The sequence below is a fragment of the Acipenser ruthenus genome, chromosome 3 (assembly GCF_902713425.1).
Source record: "Acipenser ruthenus chromosome 3, fAciRut3.2 maternal haplotype, whole genome shotgun sequence".
Classification (NCBI taxonomy): Eukaryota; Metazoa; Chordata; class Actinopteri; order Acipenseriformes; family Acipenseridae; genus Acipenser; species Acipenser ruthenus.
This window is the reverse complement of record NC_081191.1, coordinates 621,845-636,069: the sequence shown is the minus strand read 5'-3', so window position 1 is coordinate 636,069 and position 14,225 is coordinate 621,845. Positions and strand designations below refer to the sequence as shown.

The window sequence follows — 14,225 nt, the reverse complement described above, 5'->3', positions numbered from 1 at the left end:
TGCACAATTGTTTATGCAGCATGTCAGGTATATAATCATTCTACTGTAACCATCAATACATCCGTGGTACACAAATCTCCATGAAATAAGCTTATGATTTGAATCAATGTGCCTGAAATGACAAAAGAAAAATAGAAGTTTTAAGTATTAGGTTTCCATGGTTTCCAATAAAACAATTTACACATAATGTACACAATGGACCTTGTGAATCCACAACCAAATAATGTTTATATATATATATATATATATATATATATATATATATATATATATATATATATATATATATATATATATTAAAAATCCTTAATCCCTAGCAGCATAGGACTGCTGGATTTATAATTTACCTTAAACTTTATTTTTACCTTAAACTTTCCTTAATCATTATATAAATGTTTAAGTTCCTACCATAAATGATTAGGTCCTCTGACATCATATATTCTCCTTCTAATTGTATGCCGTCTGCTAAGAAATAAATAATAATAATAATAATAATAATAATAATAATAATAATAATAATAATAATAATAAGGGCTCTGCCAACTGGGTCCAGGGCATTTAATCGATCTCTAATTCTCCTTCTCTGAACTCTTAATCCTCTGGCTAGGACACCACCTGCACTAGAAGACTGGCTCTACCTCCGCTATGCTCCCCTGCCTCCAGAGCCCGCTCCTTCTCCACCCTTGCTCCACAGTGGTGGAATGACCTTCCTACAGATGTCAGGACTGCCCAGTCCCTGACCACATTCCGGCGCCTCCTTAAGACTCACCTCTTCAAAGAGCACCTGTAGAACTCCTCTGTTTGTATCCTGGGACACTATCACCCTTCATTCAAATGTGCTTTATTTTGCTCTTATCTGCCCCCTATTTTACTGCATTTAATCCTGTACTTCAGAATACTGTAATCTGCCTAGTGTTTAACCTGTAGTACTTTGTATTTAATCACATCCTGATGTAACTATCACTTTTTAATCATATCCTAATGTAACTGTCACTATTATCTGCTGTATTATTGAATTGTGGTTTGTCACACTTGAACAAAAATTATTGTATTTCTTGCTCTTATTGTATTACTTGTATTGTAACACTTGAATGTATTTTGTATTTGCTTGCGATTGTAAGTCGCCCGGATAAGGGCGTCTGCTAAGAAATAAATAATAATAAAATAATAAAAGAATAAGAGCAATAGTTCATAATGTTGTTTAGTTCGAATTAAATAAACCTAATCATAACTACATGCAAGTACACTTTCACCTGTATTGCCTAAAATAACATGCAATATATATATAACAAATAACTATTGAAATGTGTATTTTTTGTGAAACCTCTAAGTTGCACTGGGTAAGAGGATATGCACTGATTGAGACCTATGCTTTATTACACACCTTTGATGAACAAATACCAAAAATTCTACAGCCAAAAATGTATTTTACCTTGAACATAGTTGCCTCCTGTATTCGGCGTTTCTCTCAGGATTTCCCTTATAATATTATCCAGTTCACTATTTGAGATGTTGGCATAATTTTCTCCTGTCATTCCATATTGCTGCCTTCTGCGAATCAGTGTCCGCTCACTTATGCAGAGGCAAGCTGCAATTGAACACCATGGCATTCCTGCTGCACGTAGTTGCTGTAGTTGATCTTTGGTTATGCAGTATCTGCAACATCAAATATAATTTGTTTAATAATAAAATAACACATATTATTATTACTCTGATTAAATATGGTAGTGCGTTTTCTCAGCATAAAATGTAGCAATAGCAATACAATAAGCATTTAAATCAATATACTTTAATGCTTTTAACCATACCTTGGGCAACCTCTTGTGCTTTCAAGGGGACGGTTGAAAAGAAATTCAAATTGGGATCGAGGAGCCAATCTTTGGTCAACTTCACCATACACTGTCCTCACAGCATCAAATAATCTATTTATCAGCAAACATACTTGATCCACTCCCTGTTGAAAAATCAAGATTAAAATTTGTTATTTGTTTGAAATAAATGCAAGGAAAGAAAAACATGTTTCCTTGTGTCCAATGTTTGTATTTATTTTTAAGTCTTAAATGAAGTCCTTACTGCGCCTTAAAAATGAAGTCCAAACAAACACAACCAGATGTGTAAATCTCCAAATGCATTTTGAAGAATGGTGATGAAAAATCACTGATCAAAACCATGTGAAAAAATATTATCTTATTGATAAAAGAGCAGGCAAATAAAGTGATGACGTGCAGAAAGTGCTCAGTCCAAACTGATTATTAATTAAGGACGAATATCGGTCAGGTGTTCAGATAAAATACCATGTAAAACAGTCCAATTCAGTTAAATACCATTGAAACAGTTTTTTTTTCTGTAACTTGTCCTATAATGAAATCCTGCAATAGTATTTACTAGTGTATTCCTTTTAATGTCTGTCAATGTATGAATTGGTCTGTGTACATGTTATTTTTTTGGTAATATTACTTATTGTATTTTTTTTTTTAAGAAATGCATTACATTTCACTATTCATCAAATAAAGAGTAGATTTTTGAGACAACCAGTTAAGGTATTATTCTTACTTCACAACTGTCCTAAAGTTGACAAAATCCTTACATGTTCTTCGAGTAAACGATGTAGATGGTCAAATGTATTAAAATCATTAGTATCTAATGCCTGTTGAACTTTTTCTAAACAGTCATCCAGCTCCAAAAAATATAAATTCAGATCCTCGATACTGTCAGTAACGGAACAGAAAGCGCACAATACTATAATGAAAGAATGTATACAAGTAGCCATTTTTCTTCTGTTTATGACAATTTACTGATTCCCTGCGCGCGGAAACCTGATTCCCTGCGCGCGGAAACATGATTCCCTGCGCGCGGAAACCTGATTCCCTGCGCGCGGAAACCTGATTCCCTGCGCGCGGAAACCTGATTCCCTGCGCGCGGAAACCTGATTCCCTGCGCGCGGAAACGTGACCCTTCACTCGCCGTATTTGACAGACTTTTGTCCAAAACGGCCCCTCATAATCTGCGCAGGATTCAGCGGGTTGGAGGCTTTGAAATGCGCTGTCCACTTCTTTAGCTGTCTTGCTACGCTAAAAACGTAACCTAAAACCATTGCTGAAGTTTGAATAGCGGCACATCTCTGGTTGATTTTGCTATTGCGACTCAATGACAGCCACCTCTGTTTCTCTTAAAAATGCTCCCTATGTGGTTTATGCATCGTGTAAGCGTACTGGTCTGTTAACCAATTCTGTTAAACATCTGACACTTATTTTCTTTATATAGACACCCCGCTATTCTGAGCACTTAAGAGTCTACCTGGAATAGTTTTTCGTGCAGTTTTCTGTAAATACATAACAGTCCTATGTATGAAAAACTTTAAAACAGGAGTGGCATACTGTGTAATGAGAAGTGTTCTATGTCATTATTATTATTATTATCATTATTATTATTATTATTATTATTATTATTATTATTATTATTATTATTTATTTATTTATTTATTTATTTATTTATTTCTTAGCAGACGCCCTTATCCAGGGCAACTTACAATCGCAAGCAAATACAAATACATTCAAGTGTTACAATACAAGTAATACAATAAGAGCAAGAAATACAATAATTATAAATACATTATTGAGAGGGGCTATCTTTAACACAAACACCAACATAGCCAATTCTTGTTTTAATTAATTTATAAATTGTTTACCATTCCCCTCTTTGAAACTCTTCTCATTCTACCTAAAGGAATTACAGCAAACTCTTGTACAGCATCTTAAAATAAAACACACTAGTCATTTATTGCCTATAGCCTATCACCTACCACCACAGGCCAGTGTAATCCCCTGCCCCTCGCCCATGAGGGGGGCCTGGCGCTTGTACAATTGTCTCTCGGCTTGCCATACTCACACAAGAATAGACACAGCCTAAGTTTGCCGCATTTTATTTTAAAACTGTTTTTCATTTTAAGTAAATACGTTGTAACAAAGTTGGAAATTGTCTAAAATACGGCCACTTCAATGTTTGGAGCCTATTATTTTTTTTTAACGTTTTTAAGCTTTAACTAAATAAACTTAAATAGACATTCATGATCCATGCATTTCAGCATAAACTCCGGGTTTCAAAGTGTTTAAATACGTGCCTAAAGACTGTTTTGTTCAGTTGATAATCCTTCAGTCTGTAGTTTTGAAAACGTTTGTGTTCGTTTACTTCTGCATAAGCTTACAGGCCACTCCAGCATTGCCAAGAGAGACCCAAACTGATCTTTCTGCATGGCTGGGTCAACATATGCCTTAATTTATTTGTATAAATTAAATACAACAACAACTCTATACTTCAGTTTTATTTACCGTTTTACTGTAACAATTTGTTTTCTTAATATCAAAATTGACTTGAAACTACAATCTTTAAAACAGTTGCTTTAAAACCACACACATGGCCCTTAATCGAGGTAAAACTTCTGTAAAAACTACAAACACAGGAAGGGTAGTGGCACTTCCACAACGCCCTCAGCAAACTGGGGGAGCTGCCAGCCACACTCGCAATTCTCTGTGTTTGTTCAGATACAGACAAGCACTGACACTGAAAAAATTTGTAGCGTTTTATCTTAAAACTGTTTTTTTTTTTCTTCAGTTTAAGTAAATACATTGTAACCAGTCTAACATAGCAGCAGCCGAGAGTCAAGGTTTGTATCCTTTTTTTTTTTATTGGACATTTTAATGTTTTAAACTCAAGACACTTGGAACAGACATTTCAGAAGCCAACAGTTCTGTTAACTTAACAATGTATACAGAGTCTCACATTATTATTATTTTATTTTTATTTTTTATTGGGCTTTTTAATGTTTTAAACTCAAGACACTTTGTAGGGACATTTCAGAAGCGCTGTGTGTTGCCTTTACACATGCTTGGGTCACAAACTGTGTAAAATAAATAATGCAATAAGGTTTTTAAAATGTTAACTTAACTTAACTTTATTTATTTATTTATGTATTTATTTATTTATGTATGTGTTGGTTAAGAAGTGTTTTAAAGTGTTTAACATGTTTTTATGTTGTTTTTTTCAACAAACACGCTTCTCTCTTCTCTGCAGGTTTTAACAACTCACATTTCTCTGCTTTTAAACTGTTTTTCATTTTAAAGTACACGCATTTTATACAGTTTAACAAACAGTTTTAACATTTACAAGCTTATCTTATTTTTTAACAATATCTATTTGTATCAATAAAAGCTGCATCTACGACGTGAACATAGCGCAATTTAACATTTTGGAATCATTGTTCAATATAAATTATAAATGAGGAATACAAAAAAATCATATGGAAAAACATAAGGAAGCTAATCTTTCTGGTCTCACAGTTGGGTTTAATGTTCCTACATTGTTTTTTACAGTGGTGATATTGTACTTTAAAAACTAGCTTGGTAACCCCTCAGTGCCCGACAGTCAACATGCTTCTGTATTTTAATAGTAAGTTTATCATAAAGTCTTTCCACCTTTTCATCAAGACATTTTTATGGTATAGTGTAGCTCAGTATAGTGGTGTAAAATGCTTTGGGTCATAATGGAAAACATGACATTGTGCCTTTCGAGAATTGTATATTTAAAAAAAAAAATGTTTCATCTGTATAAACTATAAAAAATGAAGGTTGTTGATTTTTATTCTTAAATATTAAAATGCTGTGGTACAAAAATGTCTAAGTATGCCCCCCCCCCAAACACAATAACCTTAGCAAACATTTGTAAATTCTTTTCTATATATGTAAACAGGGGTAACATTTTGCAAAGTGCCCTTTAAAACAGATTAAATGTGTATGGTAACAAAGTAACCTTCAGTTAAACTTCAATGACGTGTGTCAGCGCATGCCTATGATTCATTGCCATGGTTGCAGTTTGGGTGAAGATGGCTACGGTTGCATACGTCACACATGATTCACACTACAATAGGTTATCTATTAATCAGCCTTATCTTTGAATTAGCCTATCAAGGTCTTTGTTTTCACTGAGAGAAGAACACATTCACACTGGAGAAAGTTCAGTGTCAGTCATATAAGAATATAAGAACATAAGAAAGTTTACAAACGAGAAGAGGCCATTCAGCCCATCTTGCTCGTTTAGTTGTTAGTAGCTTATTGATCCCAGAATCTCATCAAGCAGCTTCTTGAAGGATCCCAGGGTGTCAGCTTCAACAACATTAATGGGGAGTTGGTTCCAGACCCTCACAATTCTCTGTGTAAAAAAGTGCCTCCTATTTTCTGTTCTGAATGCCCCTTTTATCTAATCTCCATTTGTGACCCCTGGTCCTTGTTTCTTTTTTTCAGGTCAAAAAAGTCCCTTGGGTTGACATTGTCAATTCCTTTTAGGATTTTGAATGTTTGAATCAGATCACCGCGTAGTCTTCTTTGTTCAAGACTGAATAGATTCAATTCTTTTAGCCTGTCTGCATACGACATGCCTTTTAAACCCGGGATAATTCTGGTTGCTCTTCTTTGCAGAGCAGCAATATCTGGTTGCTCTTCTTTCTAGAGCAGCAATATCCTTTTTGTAACGAGGTGACCAGAACTGAACACAATATTCTAGGTGAGGTCTTACTAATGCATTGTAAAGTTTTAACATTACTTCCCTTGATTTAAATTGAACACTTTTCACAATATATCCGAGCATCTTGTTGGCCTTTTTATAGCTTCCCCACATTGTCTAGATGAAGACATTTCTGAGTCAACATAAACTCCTAGGTCTTTTTCATAGATATTTATAATGCACATTTTTATTGCCTGCATGCAGTACTTTACACTTTTCTCTATTAAATGTAATTTGCCATGTGTCTGCCCAGTTCTGAATGTTGTCTAGATCATTTTCAATTTAACAAGTTTGCTTACTATACCAGAATCTAAATCATTACTGTAGATTAGGAATAGCAGAGGACCTAATACTGATCCCTGTGGTACACCACTGCTTACCTCGCTCCATTTTGAGGTTTCTCCTCTAATCAGTACTTTCTGTTTTCTACATGTTAACCACTCCCTAATCCATGTGCATGCATTTCCTTGAATCCCTACTGCATTCAGTTTGAGAATTAATCTTTTATGCGGGACTTTATCAAAAGCTTTCTGGAAATCTAAATAAACCATGTTGTATGCTTTGCAACTATCCATTGTCGATGTTGCATCCTCAGAAAAATCCAGCAGGTTAGTTAGACACGATCTCCCTTTCCTAAAACCATGCTGATACTGTTAGCATATAGGTAATTTTCCACATTGTTTACGTTCTGGGTCAATGCGTTCTTGCAACAGAGTCTCGCCTTCATCCAGACTGGCCAACTTCCCGACACTGGGAAAGAACTGTCAGACCAGCCCTTCCAAAGAACTCTGTTCTCGCTGCTTAGCGCCCTAACAGGTCAGGAGGGAGATTTACAAACAAGAATCATTGTATTTCTGTCACAAGCAGTTTCAATTCAAAATACTGCATTAGTTAATTATCTCACGATGCTTTATAACTTTAAACTCCATAGTAATCATGACCCTATCTACAAACTGTAAGGAGTTATAAGCTAGTTTTACATTTTAACTTAAGGAGAGGTCAAATGTCACAGACAAGGTCTTTTTTGGATAGAGCATATATGGTTTCCTATATGTGTTCCATAGTAACCATTAACCTCTCTGCACTTTGTAAGGAGTTATAAGCTAGTTTTATATTTGACTGAAGATTTTTAAAGAAATGCGTCAGGCGGCCGTCTTGCTTTACGCACAAACACCATTTTTGAAAAAGTAATTTGTATTGACACAGGGATGATGCTTGTTAGCTTTGGAATTAAAACAACTAAACCGTGTTCAACTGAAGTGGTTTTAAAATTTAAGAACGAAACGTAGGACTGGCCACCATCTTGTTTACAAAAGAACACCGTTTTGCCATATTTGAATTCCATTGTCCCCAGGATGACGCCTACCAAGTTAGGAGTTAGTTGGTTAAACGGTTTGGAAACAGAAGCAGTTTGATGTTTGGGTGCGTTTTGGCGAATTTGGTGGCAGCCATTTTGATTGTAAAATGTATCGCTCTTTGTATACTTGAAGCGGGTTCGGTTGCTGTTGACATGCGAAGTTTCAGATCAATCAGTTCACCGCTTCCCAAGAAGAAGATTTTGAAAGACTTTTCCAACTGTAATCTACATGGGATGATACCTGCCAAGTTTCATCTTGATTGGTTACACCACGTGCGAACAGGAGCAGTTTAAAGTTTTGAGAGGAAAAACGACAATAATAAAAAAAATAATAAAAAATAGGGTTTCCACCTTTTCCACAGAACAAACCTGGACATTTTTCTCAGTCAGCCTAGGTTTATCAAAACTGCAGTATACTGTAATACAGTTTAGCACAATACCACCAGATCAATAATCATGCTCTTGATAGTTCCAGCAATCGAAATAGTAGCTATATCATGGTACGTTAGCGCTATCTATACCTGAGACAAGTAGCTGTGGTGATGAATAACGCTGTGGTAAATCAATACAATTTCTGAAGCGACGATGCTGTATGTTTATATTTTCACAAATAATCTTTCCAGACAGTCACCATAGAGCCCGTTTTTGACGGGCAAAATGATTTTACAGCCATTTGTTAATAATAAATATTAACAAACGTTATTAATACATGTTATAAATTAAAACAAACAACAACACTGTCGGTTGTGTGTCGGTAAAAAGACAAAGTGAGTCCAAATGTAATCGAATTTGGCTCGGGTTTTTCAATGTTACAAATGGCTACAGCTAATTATTTAAACATACATACACAGGTATATGTAGTTTATATATCGTAAGTAAACCATATTTTATTGTAAAGGTTATGTATTTAATCACACAGATCAATTTAATGTAAAGCATTATTCAAATGCCTGGGGAACAGTAGAATATACATGTAACCCCTGCAAGGTCACGGAAGCGTACAAATGCATCACAAACCTGCCTTTAATTCCAAAATATCACAAGATGTAGCAAGTGTTGAATGTAAAAGTACTAATGTAGTCGGACTACGCCAGTTCCGTGCGAAAAGGCACCGAACAAATTAAAGGTCCTTTTGGTTCTTTTTATTCAGATAACAGATCTAAAAATGTAGGAACAAGGTCACCAAGAAAATCAGATACATTTTAACAAGTGTTTGTTTATTCTAAACTTCCAATAGCAACACCTAGTTCCAATCGGTACTGATACAATAAAACAATTCCATTCACTTATTAACAGGTAGCAAGATTTCAAGCAGTTAAACAAGGTTCACATGAATTAGATAATGTATTAAAAGTACAAATGCAACAACGCTGCTACCCAGCAATAAAGTGGAGATACACATTCAAAGACACGGTAAAACTGTCATAATAAAAACAATACCATGGTACAAAAGTACAAATACCCACACCACACACACGCAATGTCCATGCAGGGGAGGGAACACACAGAGACAGCGAGAGAGAAACCAGCATCGCAATATAACCTATTCTGTGCACTACTTTAACTCCAAGCGACTACCAAATAGACAGAAAAACACTCGGGCCGTTCGCGCTCATTATTCAACACCGGCATACCATCAGCCCAATACTTGGGATGCTCCATTTACTGGGCCGTTTCCGTCTCTCTCACTCATAAGAACATAAGAACATAAGAAAGTTTACAAACGAGAGGAGGCCATTCAGCCCATCTTGCTCGTTTGGTTGTTAGTAGCTTATTGATCCCAGAATCTCATCAAGCAGCTTCTTGAAGGATCCCAGGGTGTCAGCTTCAACAACATTACTGGAGAGTTGGTTCCAGACCCTCACAATTCTCTGTGTAAAAAAGTGCCTCCTATTTTCTGTTCTGAATGCCCCTTTATCTAATCTCCATTTGTGACCCCTGGACCTTGTTTCTTTTTTCAGGTCAAAAAAGTCCCCTGGGTCGACATTGTCTATACCTTTTAGGAGGACATTGATTTAACATCTCATCCGCAGGACAGAGCACAAGGAGGTTAAGTGACTTGCTCAGGGTCACACAGTGAGTCAGTCAGTGGCAGAGGTGGGAACTGAACTGGTGACCTTCTAGTTACAAGCCCTGGACTTTAACCACTGGAGCACACTGCCCACTCATCGTTCCCTGCTCCAAACACTGTGTTCCCACTCCTGCACAGACTTACAAACCCCAGGATGGCCATCAGTTTGTAAAAACATGTGCTGTTTATATTCAGGTGCGTAAATTAATCAATAATTCAATTACTAGGTGCTCAACAGGGCAAACACAGGGAAAGGGGTGGAGAGGCCAACATAACCTGATAAAATCAATTATCAAAAAGTGTCAGACAACACAAAGTGTGCACTAATCAAATCAAAAAATAATTTTATAAAAATAATAACATACAATTGTAAAATAAATTTGAACAGGGTATTCTTTACTCTGTTACGTACAGATCAGTAACTTTTGGCTGGTATTAAATTTGGCGCATTTGCTACCTTGGTAGATTTTGACAGTTTTTGAATTGGCGTTCATCACTACCACGTTCACAAAGAAAACTGCAACACCATTTTGTATTTCTACTTTTCATTTTAAAAAACATTCAAATACATGTTTACTTACTGAACCCTGTCTGCTAAAACAGTATCTTATTTACAGTACCTGGTTAGCATATATGTCACTACAGCAACTTGGGAGAACAAAGCCTTCTAATGTAGCTGCAGTATACTGTTTATCGTTTTTATATTGCACTTAATTTTAAGATACCAGTAATTGGAAAGGATTACTAACTGCAGTATGATAGTAATTTGCTAACTCTCAGTTTTAAAACTTAGCTATGGTTCACTAGCATGACGCAGTGGAATGATCACAGTATCATGTAGTAATTGTAGGACAGTATTGTCACGTGTGAAAACTTTAACCATTAATCAGAAACGAAAATGCTTTAAATTTAAAACTGGTTTATAGACCAGCAATCACTGGCAAAATCAGATCAGTTTTATAAGGTGCAAAACATATTGTTTAAGGACTTTGTGATTGCACGGTGGGTGTCTTAATAGTAGTACATGCATATACAGTGTATCGACGGGAACAATCCAATGCAAATTTGCAACATTCTTTTTACAGACTTTCTAACAAGTCTGGCATAAACAATTTTGGCTGCTACTTAATTAACCCCATGTAAAAAAAACAAAAAAACCTTAAAAACAATAGTTTATGACACTGCCTCGGTTTCTGATCGCATCATCAATTCCAGATTTTCTAAATCCATTGATGGAAATGTCTGAGCTGCATTTCGTTTTTTTTTCCAAGCAAATTGGCCTCATCACTCACTACCATTCTCATATTCACTTTGACATCTGACACTTTCTTTCCCTTGTCCAGTGCTTCATACCAGTCTATCAGAGGGCGGGTTCTCTCACACGTTCTGATTGGTGGAAGCATTATTGGCGATAATTCGACACCAACCTTTCCTGTTATACGGTATGTCAAAGAAAATATGAAAAGAATGTTGGTGTTTCTCATGCGTTTCACGTAAAACCGGACATTAGGGCGTCCGGGCTTGTCGGACACATATGCCAATTCCCGGACAGGTGGCAACCCTAATAAAAAATAAATTAATAAATACATCTTTACAATAACAGGCTTATTATTGTAGCACGGCCAGGTCCTGTTGTAGGTGAGTACCCAGGGTCTGGAAAGTATGGGGATGATTTCAGAGAATAATATGCAGATTAAAATGGTCAAGTACATCATTATTAGTAGTAGTACGTGTTACATAATACACCTGAGGGGTATTTTAGCTCCTACTGTGCATCGTTGTTGTTTTTTGTTATAAATTTAGTAGTCGTCATTTTTATTTTTTATTTTTTTTATCATTGTTTCCCAATTTAGAATAGCGTTTTGTTGTTGTAGTTGTTGTTGTTGTTGTTGTTGTTGTTGTTGTTGTTGTTGTTGTTTTGTTAAGGCTCAGCTCACCGCTACCATCCCGGCGCTGACTCGGGAGCGGCAAAGATTATAGTGAGCCAAGGACACCATGTTATTAGTTTACAAAAACACCTGTCTCCGGTCATGAACTATGACATGTTATTATTATTATTATTATTATTATTATTATTATTATTATTATTATTATTATTATTATTGTCTTAATGTGCTGGAAATGGAGGATCCACAAAATAATAATGTGATGGGTTTGGTACCCCCAACCCCACAACCCCAAATCAACCCAACCCAGTGTCCCCTTTTTTAAGCAGCATCGTTGGGTAAAGTAACCCCGCTCAATGCTTACTTAAGGGTAGAGCGGGCGGAGCTTGTAGGGTTTTACAATGTTTAGTCTTTCCAATCCACGTGGATGTAACTAGATACATTAGAAGAACCGCAGAGCTGAGCTCTCTCAGACTGAAGAGAGACACAGAGTCACTGCAATACACGAGTTTTGAGTTTACGATTCATGTGCTCACTGGAACCGAAGCTGGGCTATTCCTTCTGTCATCATTAAGTCTGTGTCTGATCTTTTCTGAACGAGAATCCACAGCACTGCTTGTCATGACATCTACTCGTCTCTCGACGGGGAAATGAAATGACTGAGTGACTAAGGAGAGGATCGTGGAGTTAATCCCTAAAAAGGATAACGGTTACTGAAGCCCAGAATTGTTCGGGATTAAAAGTAAGTACAAAGACACCGTTGTTTTGACACTAATTGGCGTAATCTTTTTGACCTGTTGTTCATGCAGTATTATAGTTGTCATATGTATACAATGCCGTATTCTGCCTCCTCTCAACCCAAATTACATCTTGTTATTGTACACTCATCCTGGGAACGCGTTCTGTATATATAGAGGCTGTTAGACCCATATGATTTCGTATGCCTGGTCTTTGCAAACGTTTTTTGTTTGTTTGTTTGTTTGTTTGTTGGTTTGTTTGTTTTTTGGTTAAGGATTCAATGTATTTGGAACACTGTGGTTTTCTAGTGAACAAGTTCGAGTTTGATGCGTTGGACCAAGAACAAACAAACAAACTAACTAAAAACACCAATTGGACCTTTACTTTAACATTCTAAAATAAATGAACTATTACATGACTACAATAATTTAATTGTTGTGAATTTGAGATTGGGTTTTACAAACTCACAAGCAGTGGCCGGATTTTTGCAGCGAGTGTAAAATCTTAATGGACTAAATTCTCAAAACTTAAATTCCTCGAGCACAATTTTTTATTATTTTTTTTCAGAAAGGTGAATCACACCCAGTGTTACCAAACCAGAACGACTTTAAATTCAAGTGTTTGAATGGCGTATTAAGTTGTTTCTTATTCGTTTTAGACGTCTAATTTGTGTTTTTTTTTTTTTGTTTTTTTTTTCATTAAGGAAAAAAATAAGTGCTAATGATGTAGGAGTAGATAGCTTCGACAATATAAGCAAATATGGCCAATAATCCTGCTCATTCCGATCATATCGCTGCCCGGGGAAGTTTTTTGTAAACGTGCAATATATATATATATATATATATATATATATATATATATATATATATATATATATATATATATATATATATATATATATATATATATATATATATATAGATAGATAGATAGATAGATAGATAGATAGATAGAGATATAGATGGATATTGATAAGGACAGACAGTGATGTACTAATTTGCTTACAAATTAAGCGAATCCGATTTTCTAAATAATTGTAACTTTCAACAATTTCTTACAAAATAAAGTTTTAGAACATAGTAAGATGGTTCTTAGAATAAATAAAATAGGCCAAATAAAGAAATACCTGCAACTAAACAGAAAGATGTGTAAATAAAAACACTCGAGCTCCCGCGGAGCTACGCTTGGTAATGTGCGCATTAGAGATAACGTTTAGAAATGACAACGGGTTTCTATGAGATCTAACAGAACAGGTATCACTGAAGACCAGGCTGTGGGCATGAAGTATACTGCACTGCATGGTAAGCGCTGGCTCTCATACGTAGTACATACTGTTGTAGTTAAATGTTCTAGTAATGTTGTAGTAAATGGCGAAATCCACATCCTGTGAAATCTTACGTTCATTTATTTATTTATTTATTTATTTATTTTAATTCTCAAGTCCTGGATAAATCAAACAGACAGTCTGGTATAGCAATGATCGATGCACGTAATGTACCACACATGCAAAACTCAACGGGATGGGGTAAAACCGGGAACGAGACGAAACGACCTGCAACGGTACTTTAATTAATTCAATTGCATTAAAAAGCAGTGTAGAAAGTTACACACACACGAG

At 35.7% G+C, this 14,225-nt stretch overlaps 1 protein-coding gene across 4 annotated transcripts in view; it reads left to right on the top strand.

The window, feature by feature from the left end:
* The first annotated feature begins 4,537 nt into the window (after window positions 1-4,537).
* LOC117435447 (CMP-N-acetylneuraminate-beta-galactosamide-alpha-2,3-sialyltransferase 1-like) overlaps window positions 4,538-14,225 on the top strand; it is a 71,992-nt gene continuing 62,304 nt past the window's right edge. The window contains exons 1-3 of one of the 4 annotated variants that reach the window (XM_059010139.1): window positions 4,538-4,663; window positions 9,874-10,178; window positions 11,327-11,425. The gene's annotated coding sequence lies outside the window, so the exon portion shown is untranslated. Of the gene's footprint in view, window positions 4,664-9,873; window positions 10,179-11,326; window positions 11,426-12,025; window positions 12,612-14,225 lie in introns of those variants that run through there. The other 3 variants (XM_059010143.1, XM_034920934.2, XM_034920931.2) reach the window with 3 other exon arrangements.